Source organism: Polypterus senegalus, chromosome 3 (assembly GCF_016835505.1).
Source record: "Polypterus senegalus isolate Bchr_013 chromosome 3, ASM1683550v1, whole genome shotgun sequence".
In the NCBI taxonomy this organism is placed as follows: Eukaryota; Metazoa; Chordata; class Cladistia; order Polypteriformes; family Polypteridae; genus Polypterus; species Polypterus senegalus.
Window position 1 is genome coordinate 111,546,985 of NC_053156.1, and position 19,566 is coordinate 111,566,550.

At 38.7% G+C, this 19,566-nt stretch overlaps 1 long non-coding RNA gene across 1 annotated transcript in view; it reads left to right on the forward strand.

Annotated features, from left to right (window-relative positions):
* The window catches only part of LOC120525480, a 95,855-nt gene that overhangs the window by 57,691 nt on the left and 18,598 nt on the right, over positions 1-19,566 (forward strand). Inside the window, exon 3 of the long non-coding RNA XR_005632960.1 lies at positions 4,050-4,308. This is a non-coding gene — a long non-coding RNA (uncharacterized LOC120525480). The remainder of the gene's footprint in view (positions 1-4,049; positions 4,309-19,566) is intronic.

Consider the following 19,566-nt stretch of genomic DNA (forward strand, 5'->3'; position numbering starts at 1 on the left):
AGCCTTTTAATGGCCTCTCAGTCTAGTTCTGTAGGCTACACAATCATGGGGAAGACTGCTGACTTGACAGTTGTATAAGACAACCATTGACACCTTGCACAAGGAGGGCAAGACACAAAAGGTCATTGCTAAAGAGGCTGGCTGTTCACAGAGCTCTGTGTCCAAGCACATTAATAGATAGGCGAAGGGAAGGACAAGATGTGGTAGAAAAAAGTGTACAAGCAATAGGGATAACCGCACCCTGGAGAGGATTGTGAAACAAAACAACCCATTCAAAACTGTGGGAGAGATTCACAAAGAGTGGACTGCAGCTGGAGTCAGTGCTTCAAGAACCACCACGCACAGACGTATGTAAGACATGGGTTTCAGCTGTCGCATTCCTTGTGTCAATCCACTCTTGAACAAGAGAAAGCGTCAGAAGCATCTCGCCTGGGCTAAAGACAAAACTGCTGCTGAGTGGTCCAAAGTTATGTTCTCTGATGAAAGTAAATTTTGCATTTCCTTTGGAAATCAAGGTCCCAGAGTCTGGAGGAAGAGAGGAGAGGCACAGAATCCACGTTGTTTGAGGTCCAGTGTAAAGTTTTGACAGTGTGAACGCTGGCCCGGACACAGACAGACGGACAACATAGTTTCACCCAACACACCGTTTATTTACAATATTTACAAAGTCTACCGTGCTCACAAACCCCAGTGCCTCTTGCACCGATCCCCCAATGTCCAGGCCACACAGTCCTGTGTCTCTCTTTCTCCTGGCCGTCTCCAGTCCTCACTCCAGCTCCGTCGTCTTTCCTCCTGACTCTCGCCTCGACTGCTGGGAGGCGGCCCCTTTTATGGGAACCCGGATGGGCTCCAGCTGCTTCCCGGCACTCCTCCGCAGACACGCCCTTGTGTGGCAGAAGTGCCGGCTGTGCACCCGGAAGCCGTCCGGGTGTCGCCTGTAGTCTTCCCCCCAGCACTTCCTGGTGTGGCAGAAGTGCTGAGCTCCAGGGCTGTTCAGGCAGCGGGGCGCCGCCTGGCGGTGGCCACGGGCCCCTACAGGGCTGGGCTTCCATGCCCCTTACCCGAGGCCACCAACATAACCAGGGCGGACACCCCCTCGTGGTCTGGTGGAGGTACAGGCCCTCCTCCGGTCCTCCTGGGCGTCCCGGCCGGGCTCCTGCCTTGGCCGGATGTGGCAGATGATGGTCTGGAAATGGGGCCCCGCCTGGCGGTGACCACGGGTCCCTACAGGGCTGGGCTTCCATGCCCTCTACCCTAGGCCACCAGCGTAACCAGGACGGACACCCCCTCGCGGTCTGGAGGAGGTATAAGCCCTCCTCTGGTCCTCCTGGGCATCCCGGCCGGCTATATCATGTGCTGGTGTTGGTCCATTGTGTTTTCTGAGGTCCAAGGTCAACGCAACACTTCCTGCTGCTGACAAACTTTATGGGGATGCAGATTTCATTTTCCAACAGGACCTGGCACCTGCACAAAGTTATAAAACTACTAGTAGCTGGTTTAAGGACCATGGTATCCCTGTTCTTTATTGGCCAGCAAACTCGTCTGACCTTAATTCCATAGAAAATCTATGGTGTATTGTGAAGAGGAAGATGCAATACGCCAGACCCAACAATTCAGAAGAGCTGAAGGCCACTATCAGAGCGACATGGGCTCTCATAACACCGGAGCAGTGCCACAGACTGATTGACTCCATGCCACGCCGCATTGCTGCAGTAATCCAGGCCAAAGGAGCCACAACTAAATATTGAGTGCTGTACATGCTCATACTTTTCATGTTCATACCTTTCAGTTGGCCAACATCTCTAAAAATCCTTTTTTTGCATTGGTCTTAATTGATATTCTAATTTTCCGAGATACTGAATTTGGGACTTTCATTAGTTGTCAGTTATAATCATCAAAATTAAAAGAAATAAACATTTGAAATACATCAGTCTGTGTGTAATGAATTAATCTAATATACAAGTTTCACGTTTTGAATGGAATTACTGAAATAAATCAACTTTGTCATGATATTCTAATTTTATGACCAGCACCTGTATTTTATTTTACAAAATTATGATCTCCAATTCAGGTAAAAATAATCTTTGCCACACTAAAAAGATTTTTACATTGCTAACAATTTAGGCCCTATGAAGATCTAATTATGGAAATAAACATCAGCGTACTGTACATGTGTAGACAAGTAGTCATGAATATCCAAAAGCTTCAAACATATTCCTCTACACACCACAAGATGGCAATGTAATGTAGCAGTCAATCGAATACATTCCAGGCCCAAGAAAAGCATTTTTACAAAGGTCCTGATCACACAATGACCCTTCTAACATTTATCATAGTCACCGTTCTGGTGTGGATTTTAGTCATCTTACGCCTCTTCTGTTACTTTATGCTTACAACAAGAGTTATTTCTATATTATTTCTATGTTATGTTACTTTTTTAGTGTGCTACTTAAGTGTTTCAGAGTGTCAACGAAAGTTTTTTGAATTTTACCATGCTGTCTTATGAGCAGCTCCCTTTTCTGTAGCGAGGTCTTTGTTGTGAAGAAGGAAGCACCAAGCTGACATTACATTTTTGCATAAGAAAATTGACCAGAGCATTAGACCTCTATTTTTTTTTTTTCCAACGGGGACATTACAGTCTTGTCATATTCCATTAAAGAAACATGGCAAAGACACTGCATAAGTTGCTTGGTAACTGTTGTTATCGTTGCTGATATGAACCAGTATTGAGAGAAATGTGTGAACATTTGTTAGTCATGACAGGAAACAAGAGCTTCCAATTTACACAACTCAAGACCAGGCTTTAATTCAACTAATATAATTTGAAATAAACCTGCCAGTTGCCAATGTCTGTAGTCAAGAGACTATAAGACTAAAAGAATATAAACTTCAAAAAGGGCTGTCAATGCTCTTTACAACAGAATCCTTTACCTGGAGGACCCTCAGCACACCTTACCCCCAAATGCACTCTTTTTATTTTAGTCTGTCATGATCTGTTCAATTTTTTTCAGACTTCATCAGATGACGAAAAGCAATATTTTAAATCCATGAAAAATAGACAGAAGCTTAGCATCAGAGGGGAGCCACTCTTGTCCAATATGGCAGCAAACAAATTAAACATCACTAAACTAGTAAAGGAAAATGTTGTAACAGTTCCTCAAATCTTTCAAATTTCAAATTTGTCAAAATATGTAATAAAAGTGGAAGTCCCCATGATATGGTGAATCCAGTAAAAGAATACACATTTAAAGTAAAGAAAAGTAATGCACCCACATACCTTGAAATTTTATATTGTTTATTAAATTATATTTAGTTTTATTACAAAACAATTAAACATTTTTCTGTAAAAAAATGCAATCACAAAAGCAATCAAAGCAACATAAATAATATCCATTTTGCAGAGAACCCCAGAAATAAAACAAAAATGTAGGGCAGAGCTTGGCCAACTAATTTTAGAATACCATTGGTAAATCCTTTGCAAATTCTAAAAAAAAACTCTCCACTGTTACCTTTTTCTAGTTTTAGAAATTACAATACACCTTTTTTGCAAAGAGTTAAGGTATTGCATTATTATACTTCCAGTTAAGCAAAATTAGTTCCAATGATGTAAATGTAGTATAATAAATCAATCAGATCCCACAGAACGCAGCTAAAAAAGGATTAGAAGTAAATGTAAATTCAGCACTATCTAATAGACAAGCAAATCCCTCTTCTTCTCAAAGGTCTCAATTTAGGAAAGTCCTAAAACATATGACGTAGCATGGTCAGTATTACAATTAGGGTTCAGCTTTTTAGAAATTTGTTATTTTATTTGAAGGAAATAACATTGCTTACACTCAAGCCAAACTTATACAACACATGATTTATAATAGTTAAACTAGAAAAAGGACAAAAAAAGGACAAAGCCTAATAAAACAGAACTTTGGATAATTTAAATCTAAATAGCCTCGGAGGACTCCTCAGTAGTCTTGGTTCAGGTATGCAATAGCTCGCAAAGACGAGAAGGGAGTTACCGCTAACTTTACTCTCTTGTTCTTCTTCCTTCACAGCACTGAGAAACTGCCCAATATGGGCACCTAAGTACCACCCCTTCCAGTCCGATTATCATAAAAACCGGGTGTCCCAGAAGAAGATGTCTTTCGTTGAAAACGAGAGGTAGCCGCTAGATGGACCACTGATAAGCCTGAGAGCAAACAAACCTTTCTGCTGTTTGTGAGAAACCCCGATGAGGGGAGTAGTGCTAAACCGCTCCTTTTCTATTTTTCATTCATTTAAGTTCGTCTATCAACAAATAAATAAGGCAACCAGGTTGGTATCCCACAAATTCTTTCTTTTTCACTGCCCCTCTACAATAGATTATATATGATGTGGAAAGTGAACTTGAATTACGGTTTTGTAAAGATTAATGAAGAATATTATGAATAAACAAATTTACTACAAATACTATGGATATACTTCTCATCCCTAGCTAAAGTACATTCATACATGGATAGTAAAAAAATTTAGGGAAATTAGCTTTTGACATTTGTGTATGAGAAAATTCCATATTTAAAGCAGAGCTGATCGAGGGCTGCAAACACATTGTCTTTATAAGAATCTTTACAGGCTGTGATACTTAATAACTTAATAAGTTAAATAATGTGCAAGGTAAGTAGGGCTGGAACATGAAATTGCAATGGAGAGAACAGCATTTCTGCTTTAAAGAGCTTCTTATGTTGATTTCATACGACCAGTGAGTGCATGCTAGTAAACTGAGGGTATTAATTGATAATGGAACATAAAAGCATACAAAGAAGAGGTCAAACAAGACCCTCTTCTCAAGCCCAGCTAAGATGGTTGCATTCCCAGTTCCTTTTACATCATAAAATTATGAATATTTCTAATCTAGTAGTAGTGCTAGAAATCAAGTAATGCCATGCCATCCTCTACTTTTGATCTTTGGAGTGTCGTTCTTTTAACATCTTCCCTTTTGCCCTTCATATAAAGAAGCTTTAAACTGAGTGTGGCTTTTTGGAAGAAGGATTTATTAATATATATGGGGTACTCTGAAAAGCTTACAAAATGAGTTTTGGAAATACAATATTTCACAGTTCATTATTCGATTAGCTCTAAAACTAGAGAGACCAACTATTAACATCTTGTTAAATGCTATCCAATATTTTGCAGAAACCAAGATTACATTTGTAGTGACTGCGTCTCTCAGTTATCTATGTTACTTTGAAACCGTCAGCAGATCGTGCTGCAATAATCGGTTCACCGACAAAAGCGAGATAGACATATAAGCGCCGACAAAACCGCGACGGACAAATGAGCGCCGACAAACTCGCTAACTGGTTTTCGACAAATGTGCACCGACAAAATCGGGAGAGAGGCCAAGAGAGTGGGACGCGTACACATTATGTGCTCGGTTATAACTGTATTCAGAGATGCTAATTGCACTCAGTTTCGTTCCTCTGGAAGATGTTAGGTCCGCTTTCAATGAACTGAGCGAGAGTAGACCCAACAATCTCCAGAATGTTTATGATTACTGGGAGGAAAATTACGTTGGTCGATTGAGACGCAATCGACGAGCCAACCCGTTGTTTCCTATCACCATGTGGAACATGCGAGAACGTGTTGCTGATGGCATGCCGCGAACAAATAACTCAGTCAAGGGTTGGCATAATGCGTCGTATACAAAGCGGAATTACCAGCAGTCAGGCAGCCAGCAAGTCTAAATACGCTCAACTATCAAGATGTCTTGCTGCAATTCTTCCTACATATGCAGGGCGTGATCTTAAGGACTATCTGCGTGCCGTATCTCATAATATTGACTTCTAAAATAAACATTATTATATATGCTTTAAACTAGTAATTCATATTTAATGAAACTTTCACGATTTTGTCTGCGGATTTTGACGCTGCATTTTAATGTGCGTTATTTTGTCAGCGCTCATATGTCTATCACGCAAATGTCGGGTCACTGCAATAATTGTGTTCTTATGCAACTGAGTTAATTGAAAAGGACACTGTTTTATTCAAATGAACTTTGAACCCAGATGTCCAATGAAATTCATGTAGCAGATTTAGTGCAATCAGCAATGATGAGTTTGGATATTTAATGAAAATGACCATGGAGGGATAATTTGTATTTCATTCGTTAAAAAACAAAATGTTCATTGTTAAAGACTTTTTTGAATTAAATTAATACACAGAACTGGCAGTCTTGCAGTATTGAGTCATAATTCATGATAGTAAAATAAATGAATAAGTCTCAATGCTTAGGATAGCACGTATTTTCTTGATATATTTTAAATAAGGTAAAGCAAAAATGCTGGAGCTTTCAGCTCATAGAAACATATGGAAAAAGAAAACTGAAGAGAGCTTTGTTTCAACACCTTTCCTATGAAGGATCCTGTTATTAAAATTATTTATTAGTATAGTATATTTAGTAGACATCTTTACCCACAGTGACATTCAAGATCAGGACGCATTACAATTTGTCAAATATATTTTTAAAACTGGAGCACAGCCATGTTAAGAGATTTTCTCAGGGTCACTCGCTGAGTAACAGGCGTGAAATAAACTAGCAACTGTGCGGTTTTAAATTTCAGTGTTCTGGCCACTGACTCACACACTATATATTTAATAACAAACATGAGCATTGCTCCTATAGACAGTTACTGTATGTGTGTTAGGAAAATGTTGCTCACAGAAAGTTGCTCAGTGATGTACCGTGTCCACTGCGGTCTGCAGAAATGGCATAAAAAGATTTGTGGAGAGTGCAAGAGTCATGCTATGCTTTGGGCAGCATTACACGCATCCATCTGCCCTTTGTACCCACACAACGGTTCACAAAATCCAGCCTGTCTATGAACACACAGGCAGATCTTACAATCAGATTTCAAGGCAGTTGTCCACGCTGTGCTAACAGGGTGCCATATTAATTTGTGAACAAGAAGGGTGGAATGTTAGAATGGTGCTTCCTCATAGATCCAGCTTTCTGCCTGGTCACTGTCCGTGAAGAGTTTGTGTTCTCCTTGTGCCTCAGCTACTCTGATTTTCCTTCCACAATCCAAGGATGCACAGGATGGATTGTCAAATCTAAACTGGCTGTGTGTGTATAACTAGCACCCATTATGGCCTATAGCTCTGTTCACTTCTTGTATTCAGTGGTAGGCGTCAGCACCCTGTGACCCTGAACCGGATTAAGAAGGCTTAGTAATGTTATGTTGTTTAAATAAAACACAAGTAAAACAACTGATGTGAAAAGAGCTCTTCAGACATCTTCACATACTGAGCTTATAAATGTAGATGTGCCTATGCCCAACAAAAAACTGACATCGTATCCAAGGTTGTTTCGCTCTTATCACCCAGTGCTGAAATAGGGTTTCAGAATAGCGGTATGCAGGTATGGATGTTCTCCCTGGGTCTGTCTGGGTGTTTTCTCTGTGTTGTCTGATTACCTCCCACATTCCACATATGCACAACATTCATATATTAGGTTAGTGGAGAAACACATATGTGTGTGTGTCAAGTACAAGATGGCCCCTGCCTTGTACCCTATGCTGCCCACATTGTAACCCTGTACTGGAAAGCAATGCTCAGAGACTTCTGACATGAATGTGACTTACAACACATGGCTGTAACTGTGATCTGTGCGCAAAGTCAAGCATCTGATGAAAAGCAAATAAGCCGGGATTTTTCTTTTGAAAGCATAAGCATAAGTGCTTTGGCCCGTATGGTAGCTGAGAGTTAGCAAAACAGGTCATCTCCCACCCACTGTGTGAGTCTGCAGAGCAGTGTGGGGGCAGTGAAGGCTGATATGCCAACTGGGAAAATTACACCTGCGCTGCCTGCACAGGTGAGCGAACCTGATACCTGCTGAAAGTGTCTCCTCAACACTGGTGTACCGGCCTTCATTTCTCAAAGACATCTTGACAAGATACAACAAGCACCTGAGAAGTAACCTCTTCGAAGGTAGAGCAGCCTTTCTTTCTTTCTTTTGGCATTATATGATTAAGATAAATGGCTAGGCAGCCCTGAATGAGCCATGAAGCAGAAGTTGACATTTGCACTACTTATTTAGAGTGTATGCAGTACGAGGAACGACACCAAATTAAAAAAAAACAACAAAAAAAAAAAAGTTACGGATACGATTTAGAAGGCGATTTTAATAAAAAATATACATTTTTTCATCATCATGAATGGTCAAAATATGCTTATTCTTTTTTCTTAAGAAAAGAGTAATCAGTTTCTTTTTTCAGTGTAACCATATTGATTTCCTCTTCCCTTCATTCATTTTTAAGTGAACAGATATTTTTGTTTGATGTTAAGCAAAGGTTTATGTATGTGGTGAGAGAGGACATACAGGTGATGGGTGTAACAGAACAAGATGCAGAGGACAGAAAGATTTGGAAGAAGATGATCCACTGTGGCGACCCCTAACGGGAGCAGCCGAGAGAAGAAGAAGAAGTTGTTACTAGCTGCGTGTGGTCTTCGGGACATAAAACAACCTGAAGACTCCTTTGAACTTTTCCTACATTTGTGACCTTGGAGTGGCGTCAGCTAACTCTTAAGAGTTACCCAGGGTAAAGGATGTGGACCCACCTGTGCTTGTTGCCCCACTGGCTTTCATAAAAAGACACTGGCGATACCATATCTTAGTCATATCGCTGGTATATGAGTCCTATTAATCTTTATCTCGAGAAAACACCACCAGATAGAGAATGTGGTTAGTAAAAACGTCAAGCCTTGCCCTCCATTGCTGAGGGGTTTCACTTGCACGGTGTCTGCTTCATTTCGACATGTCTCTTGATTTGAGTCATTAGCACAACGTTGTTGTTGTGTGGCAGCGTTTGCTGCACACAGGTCTTCCATAGTGAGATGTGAAGAGCATGCAAGCATGGAAAAAAATGTAAACGTGCACACATGCGCCATCTAGTGGCTGTGGTTGAGCGTGAACAGAGCACATACACACACAGGTATTTCGTTTATATATTGTTGTTATATTTCCCACTACACAAATTATAGAACAAATGATGCATTGATTAGAACGTGTGCCACTCAAATCCTACAGATGGTTGTTGCCTATGTGGAGTTTGCATGATATTCCTATGTTTTTGCTGAGGTATTTGCCCTAATTTCAAATACATACATGTTAAATTAATTGACAAATCTAAATCAGTCCCATCTAGGAGTATGGTAGCACAGTGTTTAGCGTTGCTGCTTCAGTCATTCAGCATTGTGGGTTTGAATCTCGAGTCTGGACGTCATCTTTGCATGTCCTCACTGTGCGAACTTTCCTCTGGGTACTCAGTGTTTTATGCTGGTTAGGTTAACTATAGGCACTCAAGGTTGAGTGGGCCCCGTGATATACTAGTGCCCTGCTCAGGGCTGTTACCTGACCTCCCCACAGCACTGCTTGGAGGGTCTCAGGCTCCCCACAACCCTAAATTGCACTAGACAGGTTTGACGATGTTATGTTACAAGCATATCTTTGCTTCCAATGCTGCAAAATTAGGAAAAAGCTGGCAACCTGAATTGAATCAAGCAGGTTTGAAAATGTTATGTGACCTAAAGTGGGCTCCACACATCTCACCTGTCATGAAAGGGACTTGTCAGTTTCTTCACTGGTGCAGATATTTTTGGATGATGCAGATGTATTCAATGGGTGCACAGTAGAATCCTGTCACGACTGGTTTTCATGCTTCTATTTAGAATACTTGTATTGGGGGTTATTGAGGTTGAAGATTCTTTTTCTAGTATTATCTGCTTGAATTTTGTAAAGATTCAAATGTTTGTGTTTTGATCTGCAATGTCTTGGATCCCAGTTTAGGTCCTCAATAAACCCCATTTTTTAAATCTCGTTGTTAGGTCTGCTTTCCCATGTTTCATGACTTGTGTTTAATTGAAGTCATGGGATAAAAGGACGGCGGGAAACTCATTTCCATAACTGATATGCCAATGCCAAAACTCTCCTAAAAAGCCTCGTGCAAAATGTCTTACGTATTTCTTTCAGTCTTGAATTCTCTCTCGACTTTGAATCTGTCTCTCATTTTGGCTGTGGTTTCCTTTTGCTTTCATGCCCTTTTGTTTTTCTAAATGTATCTTTCAGTCTTCCAGACGTTTATCTGTCAGTGTGCTGATGATTGATCAGATCACTGTAAGTGACCCATATATGAGAGATGAAAATATAAAAAAACAAGTGGGGGAACTGCAGGCTTTTGTGGAGCAACTAGCAGAGGCTATAAATAAATTAGCAATTGCTGGTAATGCGTCTGTAATCCTGAGCAGCAGTCACAATAGTGAGCCTCATATTCCATATCCTGCTCGTTATTCAAGGGAATCCTAATGAATTTGGGGAATTCCTAATTCAGTGTCCTATGGTGTTACAGGCTCAACCCAAAACTTATCCTGATGATCAAACACATATAGTGCTTATTATGTCTCTGTTGGGTGAAAAGCCACTTCAGTGGGCATCGATTATGTATGACACAAAGAACCAGTGCTCCTTCTCTTTGAAATTGTTTATACAGGAGTTCAAAAATATGTTTGATGTCCCAATTCATTCTTGTAACAGATTTTCAAGCTTTTGAGGTCGCCTTGAACACTGGTTTTCAGGCTGCTGCTTTGTCTACAGTTTAGTTTGCCTGTGACAGCATGTTGTATAGAAAAGCAGAACACAGAAAAGTGATCTAAACAAATAAAGTGTATAAAAATGAACTTTAGAGAAACAACTCATCTACTGCAGCCTGTATAGAAGAGAAACTGTCGTGGCTAAAAAATTGTCACCAAGAGGCTTTTTACCTGAAAATGAAGGCTATTAGGACTCAGGATAGGCAAACAGAGTTTACAGTTTTATTGCAATAAAACAACAACACGGACTCAACCCAATTCAGCCAAATCAGATTGAGCCCTGAACAGTTCAGAACTCAAAACTGATATAGTAATTTCTTATCACTCCGACCTCACTCAAATGAGCTCATTTGCTGTTTTTCTCTGACTCCCTTCTGCACCTGTCTGGCCAATACCTCGAGTTCTCATGGGAATCATTATTATCTCTTGACTTCCCCCTGCAGCTGGCCTCCGGTATTTTTACTGTCTATTGCCCATCTTAGTTTTTGTTTCGCTTATTTTTTATCGACCAAGGCCGGTACAGACGTTGCCTGTCTTCCATTTATGGGCTTCCTCTCGTCACTTCCCCTTCCTTGTCCTTCAAGCTAGTTTATTTGGTGCTCAAAGCTGAGCTTTTATTAAGAAGAAATATGGCATATGCCTTTATTTAATCATTTGCTTGGCATGCTTGACTTGCCTTAATTTCTGCGCTAAAGTTAATGCTAATATATTTTTCTATATTTATTTATGTTAGTGTATTTTTTATTCTCCATACATTACATCATCTTGACCTTGGTAGTAGCAATGCCTTTTGCTGTTTCTGCCGATTCACTATTCCAGCTGGCTTCTTACGTGCCTACCATGACCATTTTCCATTGGTATGTTCCTTGCTTCCTAATCTAAGAACAACAGGTGCACACGTCCCCCATTCTTCTGTCCCCGATAGTTTCTGTGCGTCATTCTCTTTCTAGTCAGTCCTTCCTTTCCCAAATTGGTAATTCTGCTTCAAGCTTAAAAATAATGCAATATGACTAATGTTTTTTATTTAACTTCGCTTGACCTATCTTATTTGCTTGACATTCTAATTTATGCTAAATCTAATGTTTCAGAAGCTGTTAATTACTTTTATGGCTATTTATGCTAATATATAAATTTTTTTCTCTTCCATAAAACCTCTGTCTGGCTTCCACATATGGAACAATAACTTTTACATATCAACTTGAGTTAATGTGTATTTTTTGTTTTCTTGTAATTTATGTTGCATTTGAATTATTATTTTCAATGTATTTTGCTATTACTGTTGGTTTTGTTTATTATTCTGTCATTATGCACTGTCCCTTTAAATGTACTTCCTTTCCTTGTGTTCTGTGTGTTGAACCCCAAGAGGCGGGACCACCCTCCCCCTTTACATTGTGGATCAGGTTGTTTCCCTCAAATTGTAATTGAAAGTGTAGGATTCATTGTTACAACCATTGTCTTCATTTGATTTTTCTGGCTTTGAGGATTTCTTGCTTTTCCTTTGGATTCTGGGCATTAGATTATGGACTGGACTTTTAAGCCTTGGACTACACCTTTTTGGCATTTTTCACTGGTTTTACTGTTAGTTTTCTCTTTTTGTGCTTTTTAAAATACATTCTTAATTTATAAAGATTCATGTTTTCGAGTTATCTTTCCAGCCAGAGGTTGATGGTAATCCTTTCTCTTGAAGGGCACGTTGTATATTTTGGAACTATTTAAAGTGTTTTGAACTTTTATAGCCAGCTTCCTATTTCTGGGCCTGCTAGTCAGAAAGCCTGCCAGTAGTAGTTTGGGCTGGTAGCCTGGGGTAAGGTCTTGAAGGTTCTGACTTTTTGTAGGCCTCACAACCCTTTTCAACATTTTTGAAATTCCATCTCACTACGATAACCAAGAGATTCTAGTTTGCTGTGATAATAAGAAAATGGAATTAGTTTTGAATTGGCTAAAGGCTTTGTAAAATTGCTGCTTCTAAATTTCTAACATTACATTTTTCTTGGGTATTTATGGAGTGTCAGACCCCTGTAAATAGCAAATAGGAAACTACATTGGAAGTTAGACATTCATGAGGTATTTGTAAATATTGACAGAGATTATGCTGAAAATGCTTTAGAAACATCTTTTTACAAAAGCTCCCAACCAGCCATGATCGTTTAGATTGCTTTCAGCTCTTTTAGCTGTCCATGCCAAGCAAGTGTACTTTTAAGAAGTAACAAGTCACTTAAAAATGATCATAACCAGTAATAATACAACTCCCATTACAGTCTGTTTAAAGTATGCAATAAAATATTAACAGTTTTTGTTTGACGGCTCTAACCCTAGTAAAGTCAATTGAAACTAAACCGTCTTTGCTTCCATAATTCTAAAAAAACTAATAATAATAAAAATGTAATAAGACATGGGAAAGGCGCTATATAAATAAAATTAATATAAATAAAATAAATACACTTATTGTGTGGTGCTAAGTACTTTAAAACATGTAACACTGTGAAACGCACTACACAATCATCTGAGACACTGCGGGTCATCATGAAATGCTGCAACTCTGGGTCAAAGGTCCATTTTGGATAGATCCCACTAAAAAAGGGTTTCTCAACCCCCAGGGTTATGAGTCCTGGTTGATGAGTCCCCAGCTCAAGTTAAAAAAATGTTTATCATCACACTAATTTTTGATTGTGAATGACATCACTGTCACAGTGGCGCAGTGGTAGCGCTGCTGCCTCACAGTAAGGAGACCCGGGGTTTGCTTCCCAAGTCCTAACTGCGTGGAGTTTGCATGTTCTCCCCGTGTCTGCGTGGGTTTCTTCCGGGTACTCCGGTTTCCTCCCACAATCCAAAGACATGTAGGTTATTGGCATTTCTAGATTGTCCCTAGTGTGTGCCTTACGGTGGGCTGACACCCTTCTCTGGGTTTGTTTCCTGCCCTGTGCCCTGTGTTGGCTGGGATTGGCTCCAGCAGACCCCCACAACCCTGTAGTTAGGATATAGCGGGTTGGATAATGGATGGATGGATGACATCGCTGTATTTTAAATGTTAAAAGGGAAAATGTTGCTTGGGGTCATTCATTGACCAAAAACTGATAAAACTGGGTGCTGAGGCCAAATAGGTTAAGCAGCACTGCATCAGATGGCAGTCGTCCCAAGTCCTTTTACTTTTGTGTGTGCTCTGTCACAGTTCCATACTTATGACCCCCACACCTCTTTTCACTATTTAAGCTTCTTTTATTTATTTTTTTTCTTCATTGATGGGGCTGCTCATTAAAGGGCTCAAGCTGTACTGAAAAACTCTACGGTCCTTGATCGACTTCACAAACAAATTGTGCTATTCCCCTATGACTTACATTCCTTTAACCAAAACTAATACTTGACCATTTAAATCAAGTAATAAAACTTCTTGGATTAGAATTTGAGATACATATTTGAGTTGGGAGCTCACAGGTCAGCCTGTAGGTGTGTGTGTGGCGGCTGTTTTTTGTTAACACAATTTTTGAATTATGTCTTATTTTTATTAAACAAATATTTAATTTGTCTTTTTTTTTCAAAACCATTGTTGATCATGACCAAGTTCCCAGACTGTTGGAAATCTCAAATTGAGAAAAACAGGTGTTTCAGGATTTTACTACATTGCAGATGGAAACTACACCCAAACCTGGCTTAAGTTCCCTATAACCTCCTAAATAATAATGCCAGCGGGAAGGAATTTTAGAAAAAGTATGTGAAAGCCTGTTCTAATTGACTGCCTTTCTCTGCTCAGCATTACATATGCAGCAGTAACCACCATAGGCATGTGCAAGTTCTGTCAGCCAACCTCTGCAAAAGCTGCAGAAGGGGAGCACATTGAGTATTGTGGCACAATTGGGTGGAGGCTGTCGGTTCTATAGCCAGGTTAGTGCATTTTCTGATACTTTTGTTTAATTTTTAAAATTAACTTATTTCCTTTCCTGTGGTTTTTATAATTTACTCCTATTTCCTGAATTTGACGTCTTTCCCTTATATAAGAATTGTCAGATCTTCTGATATCTAATTGAATTGCCAGACTCTGACAATTCAATGCCCTTCTTTACAACTTTTTCTCAAAATATTTTGCTTCTTTAATTGTAATTAATTGTCTTTAATTGTTGCACTTTGCTTTTGTTTCTTTTCCAACAGTGTGGTGGTTGGCTCATTGGCAGGTAGTTAATATAGACAGGTATACACACTTGGGTCAGGTTTTTTGAAACTAGGCCTGGTTAGCACTACAGAAAAACTTTTGTTCAGCTTATTTTTTTCAGCCCTGCACTAGGCATCAGTCTTTCTGTGTCTGCAAAAATTAAATCAGCTCAGTGGTATATTCAGTATCTCTCTCTAAAATATGTTAAACATATACTTGTCATCTCTGAACCTCCGAGTCCAGCTTTGCTTTTGAAAGATAAGAGATTCAAGGCAGTATTTGTTAAAAGACCAATAGAGATGAAGCAATTCTGGTCAGTTTAGAGTCATCAGTTACATTAAAATATATCCCCTTAGGATGTAAAAGGAAACTGGCATAAACCAAATGGAAACTGAGAGAACATGAAGAGTCTCTGTTAGGATTTGGGCCTAAGACTCTGGAGCTATGAGGTAGCAGTACTTAAAATCAAGCTATAGATTACATTTGATATTATCAAATCTGCGTAATCCGGTTGAGGGTCAAAAGGAACCAGTGCCTTTACTGATAACATACTATTTAAAATGCTTATTGTTTGGAATAATGAAATAACTATTATCATTTTACCCAATTTTTAGAAATTGAAAAGTAAAAATGACACTATTAATTTCTTTCAGTAAGGGTTACAGATCTTCTCAATGTTAATTCTATATTTTAACCAGATATTTTATTTCATTAAAATAATGTTCATTGTCATGAAACACTTGGTAATTATGATATAGTTAAATTGCTAAATCCTAAGATGAATTCTCATAGGATAATAGCATTAAAAAGCAGCAGTGGCAAAAAGGATTAGTTAAATAATCTCATGCTCATGTCACAATAGCATTTAGCCTCCAGCTAAAAACATACATTTTGATAATCGTAATATAATCAAACATTCATTCATCCATTTAACCATTGCCTGAAGCAGCTTAATTCAATTATAGGTTTGTATGGACTGAAGGTTATTGTGCACATAACATGAACCCTCATGCATATTCATGAAAACAGCCACACACACACACAAGGGGACAATTTATAGTGGAGAACGAGTGTACAGACTACTGGACTACAGATCCACTGTGCCACCATGTCACTCATCCCATAGCCTAGGATAAAACTGAGCAATTTTTTTTTGTCAGTACTACATCAAAAAGATACAGTAAAACTGGTTTATGTAAAGGGATTCTAGTTAGCTGTTTTACTTTATTCCTTTTTTCTATTAAAAGATTTAGCCTTAGTTTGGTGGAATTTGAGTCCGTTAACATTCCATAATGACTTTCAGAAGTGTAGCATACATGATTATTGTTAAACAGAGCTAATCAAATATGTTTACTTGCATGCCTAGATACCCACACACACTTTTCCTAGCAAACCGGACTCTCTCCATTTTTAAACAATAGCATAAGACAGCAGATAAAAGAAAATGGACAAGTTTACTTTTGGACAAAGAACAGTGCTGTTCTGACCCTCGTCTGCTGGTATTCCCACAATTGGACGTTGCAGCACAATGCGATTTTCATATTAAACTACTTTCTAGCTCAGGAGATTTGCCAGACTCTCACATCTATCACCTCATTCATCTCCTAAGTGCCAAATGCTTTCAAGTCAGGCTCTCATCCAAAGTACACGGTTCAAATTATCTCTCCTTTTGATGGCCAATGTTCAGTCATTTATGATGTGATCAAGATTAGCAAAACTGTCAGATGAGGATAGTTACAAGAAATAAGAAAACTAGGACAGTTATATAACAATCATTTTTTTCTATAGACTTAATATTTATAATGGAGTTCCCAAGTAAACAGTTTTTGACAATGTGATTAATAGTTTGGAGTTTATGGAAATAAGGAACTTTGGCCATTTTGCCATATAAAAATTAATTTCAGTTGATAAAAAAAATACTTTTTTAAAGTGCAATTAGCAATACATTTAGTAATTAATGTACAATGTTGTTGAATTGGGTTTTCCAGTTAGTGCATAACGGTTATGGCTAGGGTTAGGGTTAGCAGCTAAAGGTGCTTTGTTTATAGGTACATAGCCTTGTACTTTCACAGCGGGAAACCTGTTAAAAACAATGCCACTGCTTAAAAGAGAACAGAGAAAAAGGAGTAAATGAAAGATTAGGAGATGAAGTGCAAAAACCAGGCTGAGTTTAATACCAAAACTTCAATAAAACATGACATCCAAATCCAAAACTGTTATTCAGGAAAATCATTAATCATAAAAACATATAAGGAAAAACTCCCTGACAATTGTTTTCAATTGCTTTGTGCAATCTCGGACAACCAGGAAGTATATGAGGCTGACATTTATACCTTTGACCCAATGATGTCACACTGTGCACATTTGTGGATGACCTACCAACGGCATAGCAACAGTCAACAGAAATTCTTCAACACACATGGAAAAATAAAATGCTGTGGTGAAAGTTAAAAATTGTTAACATTGTGAAAACCTGTCTAAAACAAAAAGAAAAAATAGAAATAAATTCTTTGGGTTTTAAAACCCTATTCTGCATTGAGAATTGTTGGTAAAGTCCCAAAGAAATCCCAAAAACAAATTATTCTGCGTTTCACTGACTCTATAATTTATCCTTAAAACTCTTTAATAACTTGGTAAACCAATCTATCCTGGCCAACATGACTGAAGTGAACAATTTTAGATTGAGATTTTAACACAGATTTTAATTCTCCTTCAGGCACTTATTTATGTGTAAGATATAAAAACTACAATTGGCCATTAACATTCCACAACCAACAACTAGCAATAGTTCATCAAACAATTCAATTTTGTCATCACTTAAGTTGGAGTGTGGAATCTGTGAATGCTACTTCAGCCATCATGAGCCTGCTAGGGCACAGACTTTTACTTCATGAATCATTTCTGCCTGAATAGAGTTTTCTTTGGTTTTGGTTGGCAGTACGATAGTGAACTGATGATTTTAAATTGGTCACATATTAATCAATAAGCAAGGCCACCTCAAGGGGTGGGCAGAGTCTTGGGTAAGTAACTTATTTGGGGAACAACTGCTAATGTGAAGACAAGACAAGCCATTGGTCTACAGCCCAACACTACAAATAAACTGAATATTAATTTACACTACTCATTAGTTATAGTAAGCATAATAAACTAAACACTTTCAATGCCCTACAATATAGGGTACACTCTAATCTTTGTGGCCTTCCTAGTGGCAAACTCTGAAATTCAATCACCATAGTTGAGAGTTCCAACAACATCCTCTTCAGTAGATATTATTGCATGTCCACATAGCCTCACCTGACATGTAAGTCTGTAGATAATATTTTATTAAGTTTAATTTAGAAAAGCTTTGTTCTCCTGAAGCTACAATCACTGGGATAGTCAATAAAATCTGATACGTAACCTCCAAGCTCAGAAAACAAGTCAAGGCCCTCAGTGTAATGAGAATTCCCATATGATAAAGTGCCACTCAGGTTCATACAATACCTTCTCCAGTCATCATCTGTCATTTCAGATAGCATCACCACGTGAAACAGAAATCCAAACTTAACTGAAAAATAGATCATTTGGAGATTTGATTTGGTGTGCTAGGTTATGTTTTATACAGAAGGCTACATCATTGCAAGTTAAATTGAATATTTGAATAAATATTATTTTAATTTACCTAATGTTCATTTTGGTTCTGTAAAGTGTGGGGACTGGTGCAAAGCGAGGAACCGCTTCAGAACTGGCCGATGTTAAGAGTGGTGTTCCACAGGGGTCAGTGCTAGGGCCGCTGCTATTTTTAATATATATAAATGATTTAGATAGGAATATAAGTAACAAACTGGTTAAGTTTGCAGAGGATGCCAAGATAGGTGGATTAGCAGATAATTTGGAATTCGTTATATCATTACAGAAGGACTTGGATAGCATACAGGCTTGGGCAGATTTGTGGCAAATGAAATTTAATGTCAGTAAATGTAAAGTATTACACATAGGAAGTAAAAATGTTAGGTTTGAATACACAATGGGCGGTCGGAAAATCGAGAGTACACCTTATGAGAAAGATTTAGGAGTCATAGTGGACTCAAAGCTATCAACTTCCCAACAGTGTTCAGAAGCCATTAAGAAGGCTAACAGAATGTTAGGTTATATAGCACGATCTGTGGAGTACAAGTCCAAGGAGGTTATGCTCAACCTTTATAATGCACTGGCGAGGCCTTATCTTGAGTACTGTGTGCAGTTTTGGTCTCCAGGCTACAAAAAACGACTAGGCTGATTCCAGGTCTACAGGGGTTGAATTATGAGGAAAGATTAAAAGAGCTGAGCCTTTACAGTTTAAGCAAAAGAAGATTAAGAGGTGACATGATTGAAGTGTTTAAAACTATGAAGGGTATTAGTACAGTGGATCGAAACTTGTATTTTAAAATGAGTTCATCATGAACACAGGGACACAGTTGGAAACTTGTTAAGGGTAAATTTCGCACAAACATTAGGAAGTTTTTCTTTACACAAAGAACAATAGACACTTGGAATAAGCTACCAAGTAGTGTGGTAGACAGTAAGACGTTAGGGACTTTCAAAACTTGACTTGATGTTTTCTTGAAGGAAACAAGTGGATAGGACTGGTGAGCTTTGTTGGGCTGAATGGCCTGTTCTCATCTAGAGTGTTCTAATGTTCTAATTGCCCTGGTTGCTCCCCACAAAAGCCGGCCCTGTTAATGATTGCAGGGGGTATGTATCGAGGGGTAGTTCCTGTCTAATGATTCTGGAATAACTCTGGTTAACCGCCACTCTGAATTAGAATGAGTGAGTCAAGAAATGAA